The sequence below is a fragment of the Anser brachyrhynchus genome (assembly GCF_964034855.1).
Source record: "Anser brachyrhynchus genome assembly, contig: SCAFFOLD_73, whole genome shotgun sequence".
Lineage (NCBI taxonomy): Eukaryota > Metazoa > Chordata > Aves > Anseriformes > Anatidae > Anser > Anser brachyrhynchus.
This window is the reverse complement of record NW_027664122.1, coordinates 1-21,021: the sequence shown is the minus strand read 5'-3', so window position 1 is coordinate 21,021 and position 21,021 is coordinate 1.

Below are 21,021 nucleotides of genomic sequence, written 5' to 3'. Positions count from 1 at the left end.
AACCCTCACATGCTGGTTTCAAGCCAACTGCATTCACCGCTCATGCTTCTTTCTTATGAGACGTTAGTAAACCAATTACATAGCCTTGTCAAGACTAAATCACAGGTAAAAATCCTGTACATCTCATGTGGCCAACCACTCCCAACTAGGATTCCAAGACGCCTCATCACCCATCATAGAAGAACTCGTTGAATTCCACGACCACGCCCTAATCGTTGCCCTAGCTATCTGCAGCCTAGTTCTCTACCTTTTAGCCCACATACTAACAGAAAAACTCTCGTCCAATGCTGTAGACGCCCAAGAAGTAGAGCTGATCTGGACAATCCTACCTGCTATCGTCCTGGTACTCCTCGCCCTCCCATCCCTACAAATCCTCTACATAATGGACAAAATCGATGAACCAGACCTCACCCTAAAAGCCATCGGCCACCAATGATACTGAAGCTACGAATACACAGACTTCAAAGACCTATCCTTCGACTCCTACATAGTGCCCACCCCAGACTTACCCAACGGCCACTTCCGACTGCTAGAAGTTGACCACCGCGTAGTTATCCCAATAGAATCCCCCATCCGCGTGATCATTACTGCAGGAGACGTACTCCACTCCTGAGCAGTCCCAACGCTCGGAGTTAAAACAGACGCAATCCCAGGCCGACTAAACCAAACTTCATTCATTACCACCCGGCCTGGGATTTTTTACGGACAATGCTCAGAAATTTGCGGGGCTAATCACAGCTACATACCCATTGTAGTAGAATCAACCCCACTCCCACATTTCGAGGCCTGATCGTCCCTTCTATCATCATCCTAATCATTAAGAAGCTATGCAACAGCACTAGCCTTTTAAGCTAGCCAAAGAGGGACTTCCCCCTCCTTAATGATATGCCACAGCTTAACCCCGCACCATGATTTTCAATCATAATTATAACCTGATTAACCCTAGCACTCCTCATCCAACCAAAACTACTAGCCTTCACCACAACCAACCCCCCATCAAATAAGACCTCCCTCACTACCAAACCCACACCATGATCCTGACCATGAACCTAAGCTTCTTTGACCAATTTTCCAGCCCCAATCTATTCGGCATCCCCTTAATCCTACTATCCCTACTCTTCCCAGCCCTACTATTCCCGTCCCCAAACAACCGATGAATCAACAACCGCCTTTCTACTATCCAAACATGACTCCTTCACCTAATCACAAAACAACTAATAGTCCCACTCAACAAAAATGGCCACAAATGAGCCATAATATTTACATCCCTAATAATCATACTTCTTACAATCAACCTTCTAGGCCTCCTTCCATATACATTCACCCCAACCACCCAACTATCTATGAACATAGCCCTAGCCTTCCCACTATGGCTCGCCACACTACTAACAGGCCTACGAAACCAACCATCAGCCTCTTTAGCCCACCTATTACCCGAAGGTACCCCTACACCCCTAATCCCCGCACTAATCCTGATCGAAACAACCAGCCTACTAATCCGCCCCCTAGCCCTCGGAGTCCGCCTTACAGCCAACCTTACAGCAGGACACTTACTCATCCAACTCATCTCTACAGCCTCCATTGCATTAATACCCACCCTTCCTGCAGTATCCATCCTAACAATAATCATCCTACTACTCCTAACCATCCTAGAAGTAGCAGTAGCCATAATCCAGGCCTACGTCTTCGTGCTCCTTCTAAGCCTATACTTACAAGAAAACATCTAATGGCACACCAAGCACACTCATACCACATAGTTGACCCAAGCCCTTGACCAATCTTCGGGGCAGCCGCCGCCCTACTCACAACCTCAGGATTAATCATGTGATTCCACTACAACTCATCCATACTACTAACCCTAGGCCTCATCTCAATACTCCTAGTAATACTCCAATGATGACGAGACATTGTACGAGAAAGCACCTTCCAAGGCCATCACACTCCCACAGTCCAAAAAGGCCTACGATACGGCATAATCCTTTTCATCACATCCGAAGCATTCTTCTTCTTAGGGTTCTTCTGAGCGTTCTTCCACTCGAGCCTGGCCCCAACCCCAGAACTAGGAGGCCAATGACCCCCAACAGGAATTAAACCACTCAACCCGATAGAAGTCCCCCTACTAAACACAGCCATCCTACTAGCCTCAGGCGTTACCGTAACGTGAGCCCATCACAGCATCACAGAAGGAAACCGAAAACACGCCATCCACGCCCTAACCCTAACGATCCTCCTGGGATTCTACTTCACAGCCCTACAAGCAATAGAATACCACGAAGCCCCATTCTCAATCGCCGATAGCGTCTACGGATCTACCTTCTTCGTTGCCACTGGATTCCACGGACTCCACGTAATCATCGGATCCTCCTTCCTGACCGTCTGCCTCTTCCGACTGATCAAGTTCCACTTTACATCAGACCACCACTTCGGATTCGAGGCAGCAGCCTGATACTGACACTTCGTAGACGTCATCTGACTATTCCTCTACATAACCATCTACTGATGAGGATCTTGCTCTTCTAGTATATTAATTACAATTGACTTCCAATCTCTAGAATCTGGTATAAACCCAGAGGAGAGCAATGAACGCACTCATGTTCATATTCGCCCTATCATCAATCCTAAGCGCCGCCCTAACCGCATTAAACTTCTGACTCGCCCAAATAAACCCCGACTCAGAGAAACTCTCACCGTACGAATGTGGATTCGACCCACTTGGATCTGCTCGATTACCATTCTCAGTCCGATTCTTCCTCAGTAGCCATCCTGTTCGTCCTATTCGACCTAGAAATCGCCCTCCTACTCCCCCTGCCATGAGCCGTCCAACTCCAATCCCCCCTAATGACCCTCACCTGAACTGTAGTGATCCTCCTTCTCCTAACACTCGGACTGGCCTACGAGTGAATTCAAGGGGGCCTAGAATGAGCAGAATAACAGAAAGTTAGTCTAACCAAAAAGATAGCTGGTTTCGACCCAGCAGATTACAGCCAACCCTGTAACTTTTTTATGTCGCCCCTACATTTAAGCTTCTACTCAGCCTTCATTTTCAGCGGACTAGGACTAGCCTTCCACCGAACCCACCTAGTATCCGCCCTACTATGCCTTGAAAGCATAATATTATCGATATTCGTAGGCCTATCAATATGATCCATCGAAAACCAAGTCTCCTCATTCACCATGGTACCAATTCTCATGCTAACCTTCTCAGCGTGTGAGGCGGGCACAGGCCTGGCCATCCTAGTAGCCTCCACCCGCACACATGGCTCCGACCATCTACACAACCTAAACCTCCTGCAATGCTAAAAATCATCCTACCCACAATCATACTTCTTCCAACAGCCCTGCTGTCTCCACCAAAATTTCTATGGACTAACACCACCTTATACAGCCTCCTAATCGCTGCCCTAAGCCTACAGTGATTAATCCCAACCTACTACCCCTACAAATTTTTATCCAACTGAACAGGAATTGACCAAATCTCATCCCCCCTCCTAGTACTATCCTGCTGACTACTCCCACTCATAATCATAGCAAGCCAAAACCACCTGCAACAAGAACCCCTACAACGCAAACGAATCTTTATCTCAACCTTAGTCGCAGTCCAGCCATTCATCCTACTAGCCTTTTCCACCACAGAACTAGCACTATTTTACATCTCATTTGAAGCAACCCTCATTCCCACCCTAATCTTAATCACCCGATGGGGGAACCAACCAGAACGCCTAAGCGCTGGCATCTACCTGCTATTCTACATGCCAGTAAGCTCTCTACCCCTGCTAATCACAATCATACACCTATACGTGAAAATTGGCACCCTGCACCTGCCAACCCTACAACTAACCCACCCAACCCTATCCACCTCATGGACAGGAATACTATCAGGTCTAGCACTGCTCATAGCATTCATAGTAAAAGCCCCACTATACGGCCTACACCTCTGACTGCCAAAAGCCCACGTAGAAGCACCCATCGCAGGCTCAATACTCCTCGCCGCCCTACTACTAAAGCTAGGAGGATACGGAATTATACGAGTCACTCTATTTATGGGCCCACTGTCCAACCTCCTGCACTACCCCTTCCTAACCCTGGCCCTATGAGGCGCCCTAATGACTAGCTCAATCTGCCTACGACAGACAGACCTAAAATCACTAATCGCTTATTCATCCGTTAGCCACATAGGCCTAGTTATCGCCGCAGGAATAATCCAAACCCACTGATCATTCTCAGGGGCAATGATCCTAATAATTTCCCATGGACTAACTTCCTCCATACTATTCTGCCTAGCCAACACAAACTATGAACGTACGCACAGCCGAATTCTACTACTCACACGAGGCCTACAACCTCTCCTACCACTCATAGCTACCTGATGATTGCTGGCCAATCTAACAAACATAGCCTTACCCCCAACAACAAACCTCATAGCAGAGCTAACCATTATAATCACCTTATTCAACTGATCTGCCTTCACGATCATCCTAACAGGAATCGCAACCCTACTAACCGCCTCCTACACCTTATTCATACTACTAATGACCCAACGAGGCTCAATCCCCTCCCACATCGCATCTATGCAAAACTCAACCACGCGAGAACACCTGCTCATAACACTCCACATTATCCCAATATTCCTCCTAATCCTCAAACCCGAACTGATCTCCGGAATCCCCTCATGCAAGTATAGTTTAAACCAAACATTAGACTGTGATTCTAAGAATAGAAGTTCAAACCTTCTTACCTGCCGAGGGGAGGGTTTAACCAACAAGAGCTGCTAACTCTTACATCTGAGCCTAAAACCTCAGCCCCCTTACTTTTAAAGGATAACAGCAATCCACTGGTCTTAGGAACCACCCATCTTGGTGCAAATCCAAGTAAAAGTAGTGAACCCCACACTACTAATCAACTCCCTCACACTACTCACGCTGACAATCCTCCTAACCCCAATCATCCTGCCATTTCTATTTAAAAACTTTAAAAACACCCCACAAGCCACCACCCGCGCTGTTAAAACCGCATTCCTAATTAGCCTAGCCCCTACAACCGCATTCATCTACTCGGGAGTAGAATCTGTCACCTGCCACTGGGAGTGAAAATTCATTATAAACTTTAAAATCCCCCTGAGCCTAAAAATAGACCAATACTCAATAACATTTCTTCCAATCGCCCTATTTGTAACATGATCAATCCTACAATTCGCCATATGATACATGGCCTCAGAGCCATACGTAACAAAATTTTTCACCTACCTACTGACATTCCTAGTCGCCATACTCCTCCTAACAACCGCAAACAACATATTCCTCCTATTCGTAGGCTGGGAAGGAGTACGAATCATGTCCTTCCTTCTCATCGGCTGATGACAAGGCCGAGCAGATGCCAACACCGCCGCCCTACGAGCCGTAATCTACAACCGAATCGGAGACATCGGACTGATCCTGAGCATAGCATGACTAGCTTCAACATTCAACACCTGAGAGATCCAACAAGCCGTACACCCCCACCAAACCCCAATCCTCCCCCTCATAGGATTAATCCTCGCAGCCGCAGGAAAATCCGCCCAATTTGGACTCCACCCATGACTGCCCGCAGCAATAGAAGGCCCCACCCCAGTATCAGCCCTACTGCACTCCAGTACCATAGTAGTAGCCGGAATCTTCCTGCTCATCCGCATGCACCCCCTGCTAGCCACCAACCAGACAGCCCTAACTGCCTGCCTATGCCTAGGTGCTCTATCAACCCTATTCGCTGCCACATGCGCCCTAACCCAAAATGACATCAAAAAAATCATTGCTTTCTCAACATCCAGCCAACTAGGACTAATAATAGTCACTATCGGACTAAACCTCCCACAACTAGCCTTCCTACACATCTCAACCCATGCCTTCTTTAAAGCCATACTATTCCTATGCTCAGGGTCTATCATCCACAACCTAAACGGAGAACAAGATATCCGAAAGATAGGAGGCCTACAGAAAATACTCCCAGTCACTACTTCCTGCCTAACCATCGGAAACCTGGCGCTGATAGGAACCCCATTCCTAGCCGGATTCTACTCAAAAGACCTCATCATCGAAAGCTTAAACACATCATACCTAAATACTTGAGCCCTACTCCTAACCCTTATAGCCACAGCATTCACCGCAACCTACAGCATCCGCATAACCATCCTAGTCCAAGCTGGACAAACCCGAATCCCCCCAATAGTATCAATAAACGAAAACAACCCACTAATCACCGCCCCCCTAACCCGACTCGCCCTAGGCAGCATTACAGCAGGAATAATCATTACCTCTTTCATCACACCAACCAAAACCCCCCCAATAACCATACCCCTTATCACAAAACTGCTGCCATCCTCATAACAATCCTAGGAATCATCCTAGCCCTAGAACTATCGAACATAACACACACCCTCACTCACCCCAAACCAACCCCCCTCATAAACTTCTCCTCTGCATTAGGGTACTTCAACCCCCTAGTACACCGATTCTTCTCCAAAAACCTACTAGAAAAGGGACAAAACATTGCCCTACACTTGATCGACCTCTCCTGACTCAAAAAAATAGGGCCAGAGGGCCTTGCTGAACTACAAGTAGCCGCAAGCAAAGCCGCAACCTCAATACACACAGGGCTAATTAAGGCCTACCTAGGATCCTTCGCCCTCTCCATCCTGGTAATAATCCTAATAACACACAGACTCACTAATGGCCCCTAACATCCGCAAATCCCATCCCCTACTAAAAATAATCAACAACTCCCTAATCGACCTACCCGCCCCCTCCAACATCTCTGCCTGATGAAACTTCGGCTCCCTTCTAGCCATCTGCTTAGCCACACAAATCCTAACAGGCCTGCTACTAGCCATACACTACACCGCAGACACTTCACTCGCCTTCTCCTCAGTAGCTCACACATGCCGAGACGTCCAGTACGGATGGCTCATCCGCAACCTCCACGCCAATGGTGCTTCGCTCTTCTTTATCTGCATCTACTTACACATCGGACGAGGCCTCTACTACGGCTCCTACCTATACAAAGAAACCTGAAACACAGGAGTAATCCTCCTACTCACCCTAATAGCAACTGCCTTCGTAGGGTATGTCCTACCATGAGGACAAATGTCATTCTGAGGGGCCACCGTAATCACCAACCTATTCTCAGCCATCCCGTACATTGGGCAAACTCTAGTAGAATGAGCCTGAGGAGGATTCTCAGTAGACAATCCAACCTTAACCCGATTCTTCGCCATCCACTTCCTACTGCCCTTCCTAATTGCAGGAATCACCCTAGTCCACCTAACCTTCCTACACGAATCAGGCTCAAATAACCCACTAGGAATCGTATCAGACTGCGACAAAATCCCATTCCACCCATACTTCTCCATTAAAGACAGCTTAGGGCTTACCCTAATAATCACCCCTCTAATAGTACTAGCCCTATTTTCACCGAACCTCCTGGTTCTTGGAATCCTAGTTGGGAGTGGTTGGCCACATGAGATGTACAGGATTTTTACCTGTGATTTAGTCTTGACAAGGCTATGTAATTGGTTTACTAACGTCTCATAAGAAAGAAGCATGAGCGGTTAATGCAGTTGGCTTGAAACCCATCCCCAGTGGTGCAAGTGCACTCTCTGAACTCACTGAAGTGCATCCCCAGTGGTGCCAGTGCACTCTCTGGACTCACTGGACTGCATCCCCAGTGGTGCCAGTGCACTCTCTGGACTCACTGCACTGCATCCCCAGTGGTGCCAGTGCACTCTCTGGACTCACTGCAGTGCAGCCCCAGTGGTGCCAGTGCACTCTCTGGACTCACTGCACTGCATCCCCAGTGGTGCCAGTGCAGTCTCTGGACTCACTGCACGGCATCCCCAGTGGTGCCAGTGCACTCTCTGGACTCACTGCAGTGCATCCCCAGTGGTTACAGTGCAGTCTCTGGACTCACTGCAGTGCATCGCCAGTGGTGCCAGTGCACTCTCTGGACTGACTGCACTGAATCCCCAGTGGTGCCAGTGCGCTCTCCGGAGTCACAGCACTGCATCCCCAGTGGTGCCAGTGCACTCACTGGACTCACTGTACTGCATCACAGGTGGTGCCAGAGCACTCTCTGGACTCACTACAGTGCATCCCCAGTGGTGCCAGTGCACTCTCTGCACTCACTGCACAGCATCCCCAGTGGTGCCAGTGCACTCACTGGACTCACTGGACTGCATCCCCAGTGGTGCCAGTGCACTCTCTGGACTCACTGCACTGCATCCCCAGTGGTGTCAGTGCACTCTCTGGACTCACTGAAGTGCATCCCCAGTGGTGCCAGTGCACTCTCTGGACTCACTGCAGTGCATCCCCAGTGGTGCCAGTGCACTCTCTGGACTCACTGCACTGCATCCCCAGTGGTGATGGTACAATCTCTGGACTCACTGTAGTGCATCCCCAGTGATGCCAGTGCACTCTCTGGACTCACTGCAGTGCATCCCCGGTGGTGCCAGTGCACTCTCTGGACTCACTGCACTGCATCCCCAGTGGTGCCAGTGCACTCTCTGGACTCACTGCACTGCATACCCAGTGGTGATGGTACAATCTCTGGACTCACTGTAGTGCATCCCCAGTGATGCCAGTGCACTCTCTGGACTCACTGCAGTGCATCCCCGGTGGTGCCAGTGCACTCTCTGGACTCACTGCAGTGCATCCCCAGTGGTGCCAGTGCACTCTCTGGACTCACTGCACTGCATCCCCAGTGGTGCCAGTGCACTCTCTGGACTCACTGCAGTGCATCCCCAGTGGTGCCAGTGCACTCTCTGGACTCACTGCACTGCATCCCCAGTGGTGCCAGTGCACTCTCTGCACTCACTGCACTGCATTCCCAGTGGTGCCAGTGAAGTCTCTGGACTTACTGCACTGCACCCTGAGTGGTGCCAGTGCACTCTCTGGACTCACTGCAGTTCATCCCCAGTGGTGCCAGTGCACTCTCTGGACTCACTGCAGTGCATCCCCAGGGCAAAAGCGGGGATGTGAACATAAGACGAGAAGACCCTGTGGAACTTAAAAATCAACGACCACCGCGAATCCTCAATCAACCCCACTGGGGCCACTACCATCGCAGAGCCTGGTCGATATTTTTCGGTTGGGGCGACCTTGGAGGAGAACAAATCCTCCAAAAACAAGACCATACCTCTTTACCTAGAGCTACCCCTCAAAGTGCTAACAGTGACCAGACCCAATATAATTGATTAATGGACCAAGCTACCCCAGGGATAACAGCGCAATCCCCCTCAAGAGCCCATATCGACAGGGGGGTTTACGACCTCGATGTTGGATCAGGACATCCTAATGGTGCAGCCGCTATTAAGGGTTCGTTTGTTCAACGATTAACAGTCCTACGTGATCTGAGTTCAGACCGGAGCAATCCAGGTCGGTTTCTATCTATGACAGTACGACAGTTCTATCTCCCCAGTACGAAAGGACCGGGAAAGTGGGGCCAATACCACAAGCACGCCCCCCCCCTCTAAGCAGTGAAACCAACTAAACCGTGAAGAGGGCCTTCCCCCACCACTTTCAATCCTAGAAAAGGACCAGCTAGAGTGGCAGAGCCCGGCAAGTGCAGAAGGCTTAAGCCCTTTCCCCAGAGGTTCAAATCCTCTCCCTAGCTTCACCCATGATTCAAATAACAACACTAAGCTGCCTCATTATATCCCTCCTATACATCATCCCAATCCTGATTGCCGTAGCCTTCCTAACCCTAGTAGAACGGAAAATCCTAAGCTACATACAATCCCGCAAAGGCCCTAACGTTGTCGGGCCTTTTGGCCTACTTCAACCATTTGCGGACGGACTGAAACTATTTACCAAAGAGCCCATCCGACCCTCTACCTCTTCCCCACTTCTATTCATTCTGATACCAATACTAGCCCTTGTCCTAGCCCTCACCACTTGAGCACCACTACCACTCCCATTTCCCCTAGCAGATCTAAACCTCGGAGTTCTCTTCCTAATAGCCATGTCAAGCCTAGCCGTCTACTCAGTCCTATGATCAGGCTGAGCCTCGAACTCAAAATACGCACTAATCGGAGCCCTACGGGCAGTAGCACAGACCATTTCATACGAAGTGACACTGGCCATAATCCTGCTATCAATAATCATACTAAGCGGAAGCTACACACTCAGCTCCTTTGCCATCGCACAGGAGCCTCTATACTTCATTTTCTCCTCATGACCCCTAGCAATAATATGATACGTATCCACCCTAGCAGAGACAAACCGAGCTCCTTTTGACCTCACAGAGGGTGAATCTGAGCTAGTCTCAGGGTTTAACGTTGAATACGCCGCAGGACCCTTCGCCTTATTCTTCCTAGCTGAATATGCGAACATTATGCTAATAAATACACTTACAGCCATCATATTCCTAAACCCAAGCGCCCTAGGGCCACCCACAGAACTATTCCCCGTCATCCTAGCCACAAAAGTCCTCCTACTATCTTCTGGTTTCTTATGGGTCCGAGCTTCATACCCACGATTCCGATATGACCAACTAATGCACCTACTATGAAAAAACTTCCTACCCCTCACACTAGCTCTGTGCCTCTGACACATCAGCATACCTATCTGCTATGCAGGCCTACCTCCTTACATAAGGAAATGTGCCTGAACTACAAAGGGTCACTATGATAAAGTGAACATAGAGGTATAACAGCCCTCTCATTTCCTGTTGACCTTAGAAAAGTAGGAATTGAACCCACACAAGAGAAATCAAAATTCTCCATACTTCCCTTATATTATTTTCTAGTAGAGTCAGCTAATCAAGCTATCGGGCCCATACCCCGAAAATGATGGTTTAACCCCCTCCTCTACTAATGAACCCTTACGCGACCCCAATCATAACCTTCAGCCTCATCTTGGGCACCACAATCACAATTTCCAGCAACCACTGAGTTCTGGCCTGGACAGGACTGGAGATCAACACACTTGCCATCATTCCCCTAATTGCCAAATCCCACCACCCACGAGCAGTAGAAGCCGCAACGAAATACTTCCTAACCCAAGCAGCTGCTTCCGCCCTGGTCCTATTCTCTAGCATAACCAATGCCTGAGTCACCGGCCAATGAGACATCACACAAATAAACCACCCAACCTCCTGTCTACTACTGACAGCAGCAATCGCTATTAAACTGGGCCTAGTGCCATTTCACTTCTGATTCCCAGAAGTACTACAAGGATCGCCACTAATAACAGCCCTGCTACTCTCGACCCTCATAAAATTCCCCCCACTAACCCTGCTCCTACTAACATCCAAATCCCTCGACCCAGCTCTACTCACCGCCATGGCCCTAGCCTCAACAGCACTAGGAGGCTGAATAGGACTGAACCAAACACAAACACGCAAAATCCTAGCCTTCTCGTCCATCTCCCACTTAGGCTGAATCGCCATCATCCTAGTTTACAGCCCCAAATTGGCCTTACTTACCTTCTACCTATACACAATCATAACATCAGCCGTATTCCTAGCCCTTAACAAAATCAAAGCCCTTAACCTATCCATGATCACAACCTCATGAACAAAAACCCCAGTGCTAAACGCCACCCTAATACTAGTACTTTTATCCCTAGCAGGCCTCCCCCCATTAACAGGCTTTATACCAAAGTGACTTATCATCCAAGAACTAACTAAACAGGAAATAACACCAGCAGCCATGGCAATTGCCATGCTATCACTGCTCAGCCTCTTCTTCTACCTACGCCTCGCATACCACTCAACAATTACCCTTCCCCCCAACTCCTCTAACCACATAAAACAATGATACACTAGCAAAGCCCCAAGCACACCTACTGCGGTCCTTGCCTCACTATCAATCCTCTTACTTCCCCTGTCCCCAATAATACATGCCATTGTCTAGAAACTTAGGATAACACCCCAAACCGAAGGCCTTCAAAGCCTTAAATAAGAGTTAAACCCTCTTAGTTTCTGCACATTAAGACTTACAGAATATTAACCTGTATCTTCTGAATGCAAGTCAGACGCTTTAATTAAGCTAAAGCCTCCCTAGACAGATGGGCTTCGATCCCACAAAACTCTAGTTAACAGCTAAATGCCTAAACCAATTGGCTTCTGCCTACAAAGACCCTGACGCACCCTAGTGCGCATCGATGAGCTTGCAACTCAACATGAATTTCACTACAGAGCCGATAAGAAGAGGAATTAAACCTCTGCAAAAAGGACTACAGCCTAACGCTTCAACACTCAGCCATCTTACCCGTCACCTTCATCAACCGATGACTATTTTCCACTAACCATAAGGATATTGGCACCCTGTACCTCATCTTCGGGGCATGAGCAGGAATAGTCGGCACCGCACTCAGCCTATTAATCCGCGCAGAACTAGGACAACCAGGAACTCTCCTAGGCGACGACCAAATTTACAATGTAATCGTTACCGCTCACGCCTTTGTAATAATCTTCTTTATAGTCATACCCATCATGATCGGAGGATTCGGCAACTGATTAGTCCCCCTCATAATCGGTGCCCCCGACATAGCATTCCCGCGAATAAACAACATAAGCTTTTGACTCCTCCCCCCATCATTCCTCCTCCTACTAGCCTCATCCACTGTAGAAGCTGGCGCCGGCACAGGCTGAACTGTCTACCCTCCCCTAGCAGGTGACCTTGCCCACGCCTGAGCTTCAGTAGACCTGGCTATCTTCTCACTCCACTTAGCCGGTATCTCCTCCATCCTTGGGGCCATCAACTTTATCACCACAGCCATCAACATAAAACCCCCCGCACTCTCACAATACCAAACCCCACTATTTGTCTGATCCGTACTAATTACCGCCATCCTACTCCTTCTATCACTCCCCGTACTCGCCGCCGGTATTACAATATTACTAACTGATCGAAACCTAAACACCACATTCTTCGACCCCGCTGGAGGAGGAGACCCAATCCTGTACCAACACCTATTCTGATTCTTCGGACACCCAGAAGTCTATATTCTGATCCTACCGGGGTTCGGAATCATCTCACACGTAGTCACGTACTACTCAGGCAAAAAGGAGCCCTTCGGCTACATGGGAATAGTCTGAGCCATACTATCCATCGGCTTCCTAGGATTCATCGTCTGAGCTCACCACATGTTTACAGTAGGAATAGACGTTGATACCCGAGCCTACTTTACATCAGCCACTATAATCATTGCCATCCCTACCGGAATCAAAGTATTTAGCTGACTAGCCACCCTGCACGGAGGAACAATCAAATGAGACCCCCCCCAATACTATGAGCTCTAGGATTTATCTTCCTATTTACCATCGGAGGATTAACAGGAATCGTTCTTGCAAACTCTTCCCTAGACATCGCCCTGCACGACACGTACTACGTAGTTGCCCACTTCCACTACGTCCTATCCATAGGCGCCGTCTTTGCCATTCTAGCAGGATTTACTCACTGATTCCCACTACTCACTGGGTTTACCCTACACCAAACATGAGCAAAAGCCCACTTCGGGGTAATATTTACAGGAGTAAACCTAACGTTCTTCCCCCAGCACTTCCTAGGCCTAGCAGGAATACCCCGACGATACTCGGACTATCCCGACGCCTACACACTATGAAACACCATTTCCTCCATCGGCTCCCTAATCTCAATAGTAGCCGTAATCATACTAATATTCATCATCTGAGAAGCCTTTTCGGCCAAACGAAAAGTCCTACAACCAGAACTAACTACCACAAACATTGAATGAATCCACGGCTGCCCTCCCCCATACCGTACTTTCGAGGAACCGGCCTTCGTCCAAGTACAAGAAAGGAAGGAATCGAACCCTCACATGCTGGTTTCAAGCCAACTGCATTCACCGCTCATGCTTCTTTCTTATGAGACGTTAGTAAACCAATTACATAGCCTTGTCAAGACTAAATCACAGGTAAAAATCCTGTACATCTCATGTGGCCAACCACTCCCAACTAGGATTCCAAGACGCCTCATCACCCATCATAGAAGAACTCGTTGAATTCCACGACCACGCCCTAATCGTTGCCCTAGCTATCTGCAGCCTAGTTCTCTACCTTTTAGCCCACATACTAACAGAAAAACTCTCGTCCAATGCTGTAGACGCCCAAGAAGTAGAGCTGATCTGGACAATCCTACCTGCTATCGTCCTGGTACTCCTCGCCCTCCCATCCCTACAAATCCTCTACATAATGGACAAAATCGATGAACCAGACCTCACCCTAAAAGCCATCGGCCACCAATGATACTGAAGCTACGAATACACAGACTTCAAAGACCTATCCTTCGACTCCTACATAGTGCCCACCCCAGACTTACCCAACGGCCACTTCCGACTGCTAGAAGTTGACCACCGCGTAGTTATCCCAATAGAATCCCCCATCCGCGTGATCATTACTGCAGGAGACGTACTCCACTCCTGAGCAGTCCCAACGCTCGGAGTTAAAACAGACGCAATCCCAGGCCGACTAAACCAAACTTCATTCATTACCACCCGGCCTGGGATTTTTTACGGACAATGCTCAGAAATTTGCGGGGCTAATCACAGCTACATACCCATTGTAGTAGAATCAACCCCACTCCCACATTTCGAGGCCTGATCGTCCCTTCTATCATCATCCTAATCATTAAGAAGCTATGCAACAGCACTAGCCTTTTAAGCTAGCCAAAGAGGGACTTCCCCCTCCTTAATGATATGCCACAGCTTAACCCCGCACCATGATTTTCAATCATAATTATAACCTGATTAACCCTAGCACTCCTCATCCAACCAAAACTACTAGCCTTCACCACAACCAACCCCCCATCAAATAAGACCTCCCTCACTACCAAACCCACACCATGATCCTGACCATGAACCTAAGCTTCTTTGACCAATTTTCCAGCCCCAATCTATTCGGCATCCCCTTAATCCTACTATCCCTACTCTTCCCAGCCCTACTATTCCCGTCCCCAAACAACCGATGAATCAACAACCGCCTTTCTACTATCCAAACATGACTCCTTCACCTAATCACAAAACAACTAATAGTCCCACTCAACAAAAATGGCCACAAATGAGCCATAATATTTACATCCCTAATAATCATACTTCTTACAATCAACCTTCTAGGCCTCCTTCCATATACATTCACCCCAACCACCCAACTATCTATGAACATAGCCCTAGCCTTCCCACTATGGCTCGCCACACTACTAACAGGCCTACGAAACCAACCATCAGCCTCTTTAGCCCACCTATTACCCGAAGGTACCCCTACACCCCTAATCCCCGCACTAATCCTGATCGAAACAACCAGCCTACTAATCCGCCCCCTAGCCCTCGGAGTCCGCCTTACAGCCAACCTTACAGCAGGACACTTACTCATCCAACTCATCTCTACAGCCTCCATTGCATTAATACCCACCCTTCCTGCAGTATCCATCCTAACAATAATCATCCTACTACTCCTAACCATCCTAGAAGTAGCAGTAGCCATAATCCAGGCCTACGTCTTCGTGCTCCTTCTAAGCCTATACTTACAAGAAAACATCTAATGGCACACCAAGCACACTCATACCACATAGTTGACCCAAGCCCTTGACCAATCTTCGGGGCAGCCGCCGCCCTACTCACAACCTCAGGATTAATCATGTGATTCCACTACAACTCATCCATACTACTAACCCTAGGCCTCATCTCAATACTCCTAGTAATACTCCAATGATGACAAGACATTGTACGAGAAAGCACCTTCCAAGGCCATCACACTCCCACAGTCCAAAAAGGCCTACGATACGGCATAATCCTTTTCATCACATCCGAAGCATTCTTCTTCTTAGGGTTCTTCTGAGCGTTCTTCCACTCGAGCCTGGCCCCAACCCCAGAACTAGGAGGCCAATGACCCCCAACAGGAATTAAACCACTCAACCCGATAGAAGTCCCCCTACTAAACACAGCCATCCTACTAGCCTCAGGCGTTACCGTAACGTGAGCCCATCACAGCATCACAGAAGGAAACCGAAAACACGCCATCCACGCCCTAACCCTAACGATCCTCCTGGGATTCTACTTCACAGCCCTACAAGCAATAGAATACCACGAAGCCCCATTCTCAATCGCCGATAGCGTCTACGGATCTACCTTCTTCGTTGCCACTGGATTCCACGGACTCCACGTAATCATCGGATCCTCCTTCCTGACCGTCTGCCTCTTCCGACTGATCAAGTTCCACTTTACATCAGACCACCACTTCGGATTCGAGGCAGCAGCCTGATACTGACACTTCGTAGACGTCATCTGACTATTCCTCTACATAACCATCTACTGATGAGGATCTTGCTCTTCTAGTATATTAATTACAATTGACTTCCAATCTCTAGAATCTGGTATAAACCCAGAGGAGAGCAATGAACGCACTCATGTTCATATTCGCCCTATCATCAATCCTAAGCGCCGCCCTAACCGCATTAAACTTCTGACTCGCCCAAATAAACCCCGACTCAGAGAAACTCTCACCGTACGAATGTGGATTCGACCCACTTGGATCTGCTCGATTACCATTCTCAGTCCGATTCTTCCTCAGTAGCCATCCTGTTCGTCCTATTCGACCTAGAAATCGCCCTCCTACTCCCCCTGCCATGAGCCGTCCAACTCCAATCCCCCCTAATGACCCTCACCTGAACTGTAGTGATCCTCCTTCTCCTAACACTCGGACTGGCCTACGAGTGAATTCAAGGGGGCCTAGAATGAGCAGAATAACAGAAAGTTAGTCTAACCAAAAAGATAGCTGGTTTCGACCCAGCAGATTACAGCCAACCCTGTAACTTTTTTATGTCGCCCCTACATTTAAGCTTCTACTCAGCCTTCATTTTCAGCGGACTAGGACTAGCCTTCCACCGAACCCACCTAGTATCCGCCCTACTATGCCTTGAAAGCATAATATTATCGATATTCGTAGGCCTATCAATATGATCCATCGAAAACCAAGTCTCCTCATTCACCATGGTACCAATTCTCATGCTAACCTTCTCAGCGTGTGAGGCGGGCACAGGCCTGGCCATCCTAGTAGCCTCCACCCGCACACATGGCTCCGACCATCTACACAACCTAAACCTCCTGCAATGCTAAAAATCATCCTACCCACAATCATACTTCTTCCAACAGCCCTGCTGTCTCCACCAAAATTTCTATGGACTAACACCACCTTATACAGCCTCCTAATCGCTGCCCTAAGCCTACAGTGATTAATCCCAACCTACTACCCCTACAAATTTTTATCCAACTGAACAGGAATTGACCAAATCTCATCCCCCCTCCTAGTACTATCCTGCTGACTACTCCCACTCATAATCATAGCAAGCCAAAACCACCTGCAACAAGAACCCCTACAACGCAAACGAATCTTTATCTCAACCTTAGTCGCAGTCCAGCCATTCATCCTACTAGCCTTTTCCACCACAGAACTAGCACTATTTTACATCTCATTTGAAGCAACCCTCATTCCCACCCTAATCTTAATCACCCGATGGGGGAACCAACCAGAACGCCTAAGCGCTGGCATCTACCTGCTATTCTACATGCCAGTAAGCTCTCTACCCCTGCTAATCACAATCATACACCTATACGTGAAAATTGGCACCCTGCACCTGCCAACCCTACAACTAACCCACCCAACCCTATCCACCTCATGGACAGGAATACTATCAGGTCTAGCACTGCTCATAGCATTCATAGTAAAAGCCCCACTATACGGCCTACACCTCTGACTGCCAAAAGCCCACGTAGAAGCACCCATCGCAGGCTCAATACTCCTCGCCGCCCTACTACTAAAGCTAGGAGGATACGGAATTATACGAGTCACTCTATTTATGAGCCCACTGTCCAACCTCCTGCACTACCCCTTCCTAACCCTGGCCCTATGAGGCGCCCTAATGACTAGCTCAATCTGCCTACGACAGACAGACCTAAAATCACTAATCGCTTATTCATCCGTTAGCCACATAGGCCTAGTTATCGCCGCAGGAATAATCCAAACCCACTGATCATTCTCAGGGGCAATGATCCTAATAATTTCCCATGGACTAACTTCCTCCATACTATTCTGCCTAGCCAACACAAACTATGAACGTACGCACAGCCGAATTCTACTACTCACACGAGGCCTACAACCTCGAGTTGCAAGCTCATCGATGCGCACTAGGGTGCGTCAGGGTCTTTGTAGGCAGAAGCCAATTGGTTTAGGCATTTAGCTGTTAACTAGAGTTTTGTGGGATCGAAGCCCATCTGTCTAGGGAGGCTTTAGCTTAAATAAAGCGTCTGACTTGCATTCAGAAGATACAGGTTAATATTCTGTAAGTCTTAATGTGCAGAAACTAAGAGGGTTTAACTCTTATTTAAGGCTTTGAAGGCCTTCGGTTTGGGGTGTTATCCTAAGTTTCTAGACAATGGCATGTATTATTGGGGACAGGGGAAGTAAGAGGATTGATAGTGAGGCAAGGACCGCAGTAGGTGTGCTTGGGGCTTTGCTAGTGTATCATTGTTTTATGTGGTTAGAGGAGTTGGGGGGAAGGGTAATTGTTGAGTGGTATGCGAGGCGTAGGTAGAAGAAGAGGCTGAGCAGTGATAGCATGGCAATTGCCATGGCTGCTGGTGTTATTTCCTGTTTAGTTAGTTCTTGGATGATAAGTCACTTTGGTATAAAGCCTGTTAATGGGGGGAGGCCTGCTAGGGATAAAAGTACTAGTATTAGGGTGGCGTTTAGCACTGGGGTTTTTGTTCATGAGGTTGTGATCATGGATAGGTTAAGGGCTTTGATTTTGTTAAGGGCTAGGAATACGGCTGATGTTATGATTGTGTATAGGTAGAAGGTAAGTAAGGCCAATTTGGGGCTGTAAACTAGGATGATGGCGATTCAGCCTAAGTGGGAGATGGACGAGAAGGCTAGGATTTTGCGTGTTTGTGTTTGGTTCAGTCCTATTCAGCCTCCTAGTGCTGTTGAGGCTAGGGCCATGGCGGTGAGTAGAGCTGGGTCGAGGGATTTGGATGTTAGTAGGAGCAGGGTTAGTGGGGGGAATTTTATGAGGGTCGAGAGTAGCAGGGCTGTTATTAGTGGCGATCCTTGTAGTACTTCTGGGAATCAGAAGTGAAATGGCACTAGGCCCAGTTTAATAGCGATTGCTGCTGTCAGTAGTAGACAGGAGGTTGGGTGGTTTATTTGTGTGATGTCTCATTGGCCGGTGACTCAGGCATTGGTTATGCTAGAGAATAGGACCAGGGCGGAAGCAGCTGCTTGGGTTAGGAAGTATTTCGTTGCGGCTTCTACTGCTCGTGGGTGGTGGGATTTGGCTAAATGGGGCTATTGGATGAATGCTCGTTGGACATAGCACAAAACAACAAATCATTAAGCGCAACCCCTGCGCTTCACAAACTAAACCAGTAAACTTTCGCTAACCACCATGTAGCATAAACCTTCATCGCCCAATCCCAGCAAACTACCTCTAAAACTCCATTAATCATCCCTTCCATGACATCATCGGAACGATGTACATATACACACAAACACATACAAAATAACTTAAACTTATTAGAGAAACTCCAGTACTAAAAATAGTAAACACAAGCAATAATTTCATATACTTCACTCTCACTCACCACTCAACTATCAGCTAACCACACCCCCGTCCACATAGCTTAACACAAAGCATGGCACTGAAGTTGCCAAGATGGCATAAAACATGCCTGCGGACAAAAGACTTAGTCCTAACCTTACGGTTGGTTTTTGCTAAATATATACATGCAAGTATCCGCGCCCCAGTGTAAACGCCCTCGACCACCTACCCCCATACAGGCCTTGAGGAGCGGGTATCAGGCACACCCAAGTAGTAGCCCAAGACGCCTCGCTAAGCCACGCCCCCACGGGTATTCAGCAGTAATTAACATTAAGCAATGAGTGCAAACTTGACTTAGTTATAGCAACAGCCTAACTTCAAGGGTTGGTAAATCTTGTGCCAGCCACCGCGGTCATACAAGAAACCCAAATCAACCGTCCTATTGACACGGCGTAAAGAGTGGTAAAATGCCTATCCTAGCTAACTAAGATCAAAATGCAACTGAGCTGTCATAAGCCCAAGATGCACCTAAACACACCATTAAGATGATCTTAGGAACTAACGACTGATTTAAACCCACGAAAGCCAGGGCCCAAACTGGGATTAGATACCCCACTATGCCTGGCCCTAAATCTTGATACTTACTTTACCGAAGTATCCGCCAGAGAACTACGAGCACAAACGCTTAAAACTCTAAGGATTTGGCGGTGCCCCAAACCCACCTAGAGGAGCCTGTTCTACAATCGATAATCCCCGATTAACCCAACCACCCCTTGCCAACACAGCCTACATACCGCCGTCGCCAGCCCACCTCGAATGAGAGCACAACAGTGGACACAATAGCACCCCGCTAATAAGACAGGTCAAGGTATAGCCTATGGAGTGGAAGAAATGGGCTACATTCCCTATTCATAGGGCACACGGAAAGAAGCGTGAAACCACTTCTGGAAGGCGGATTTAGCAGTAAAGTGGGACAATAGAGCCTACTTTAAGCCGGCCCTGGGGCACGTACATACCGCCCGTCACCCTCCTCAAAAGCCACATCCCACATAACTAATACCATAAATACGCTGAAGATGAGGTAAGTCGTAACAAGGTAAGTGTACCGGAAGGTGTACTTAGAATATCAAGACGTAGCTATAACACCAAAGCACTCAGCTTACACCTGAAAGATATCTACTAGACCGGATCGTCTTGAAGCCCCCCCTCTAGCTCAACCACACAAATAGTACACCAAAACTAAAGAATTTACTAAACTAATTAAACTAAAGCATTTTACAGTCTTAGTATAGGCGATAGAAAAGACACTTAGACGCGATAGAGACCCCAGTACCGTAAGGGAAAGATGAAATAGCAGTGAAACAATCAAAGCGACAGACAGCAAAGATCAACCCTTGTACCTTTTGCATCATGGTTTAGCGAGAACAACCAAGCAAAGT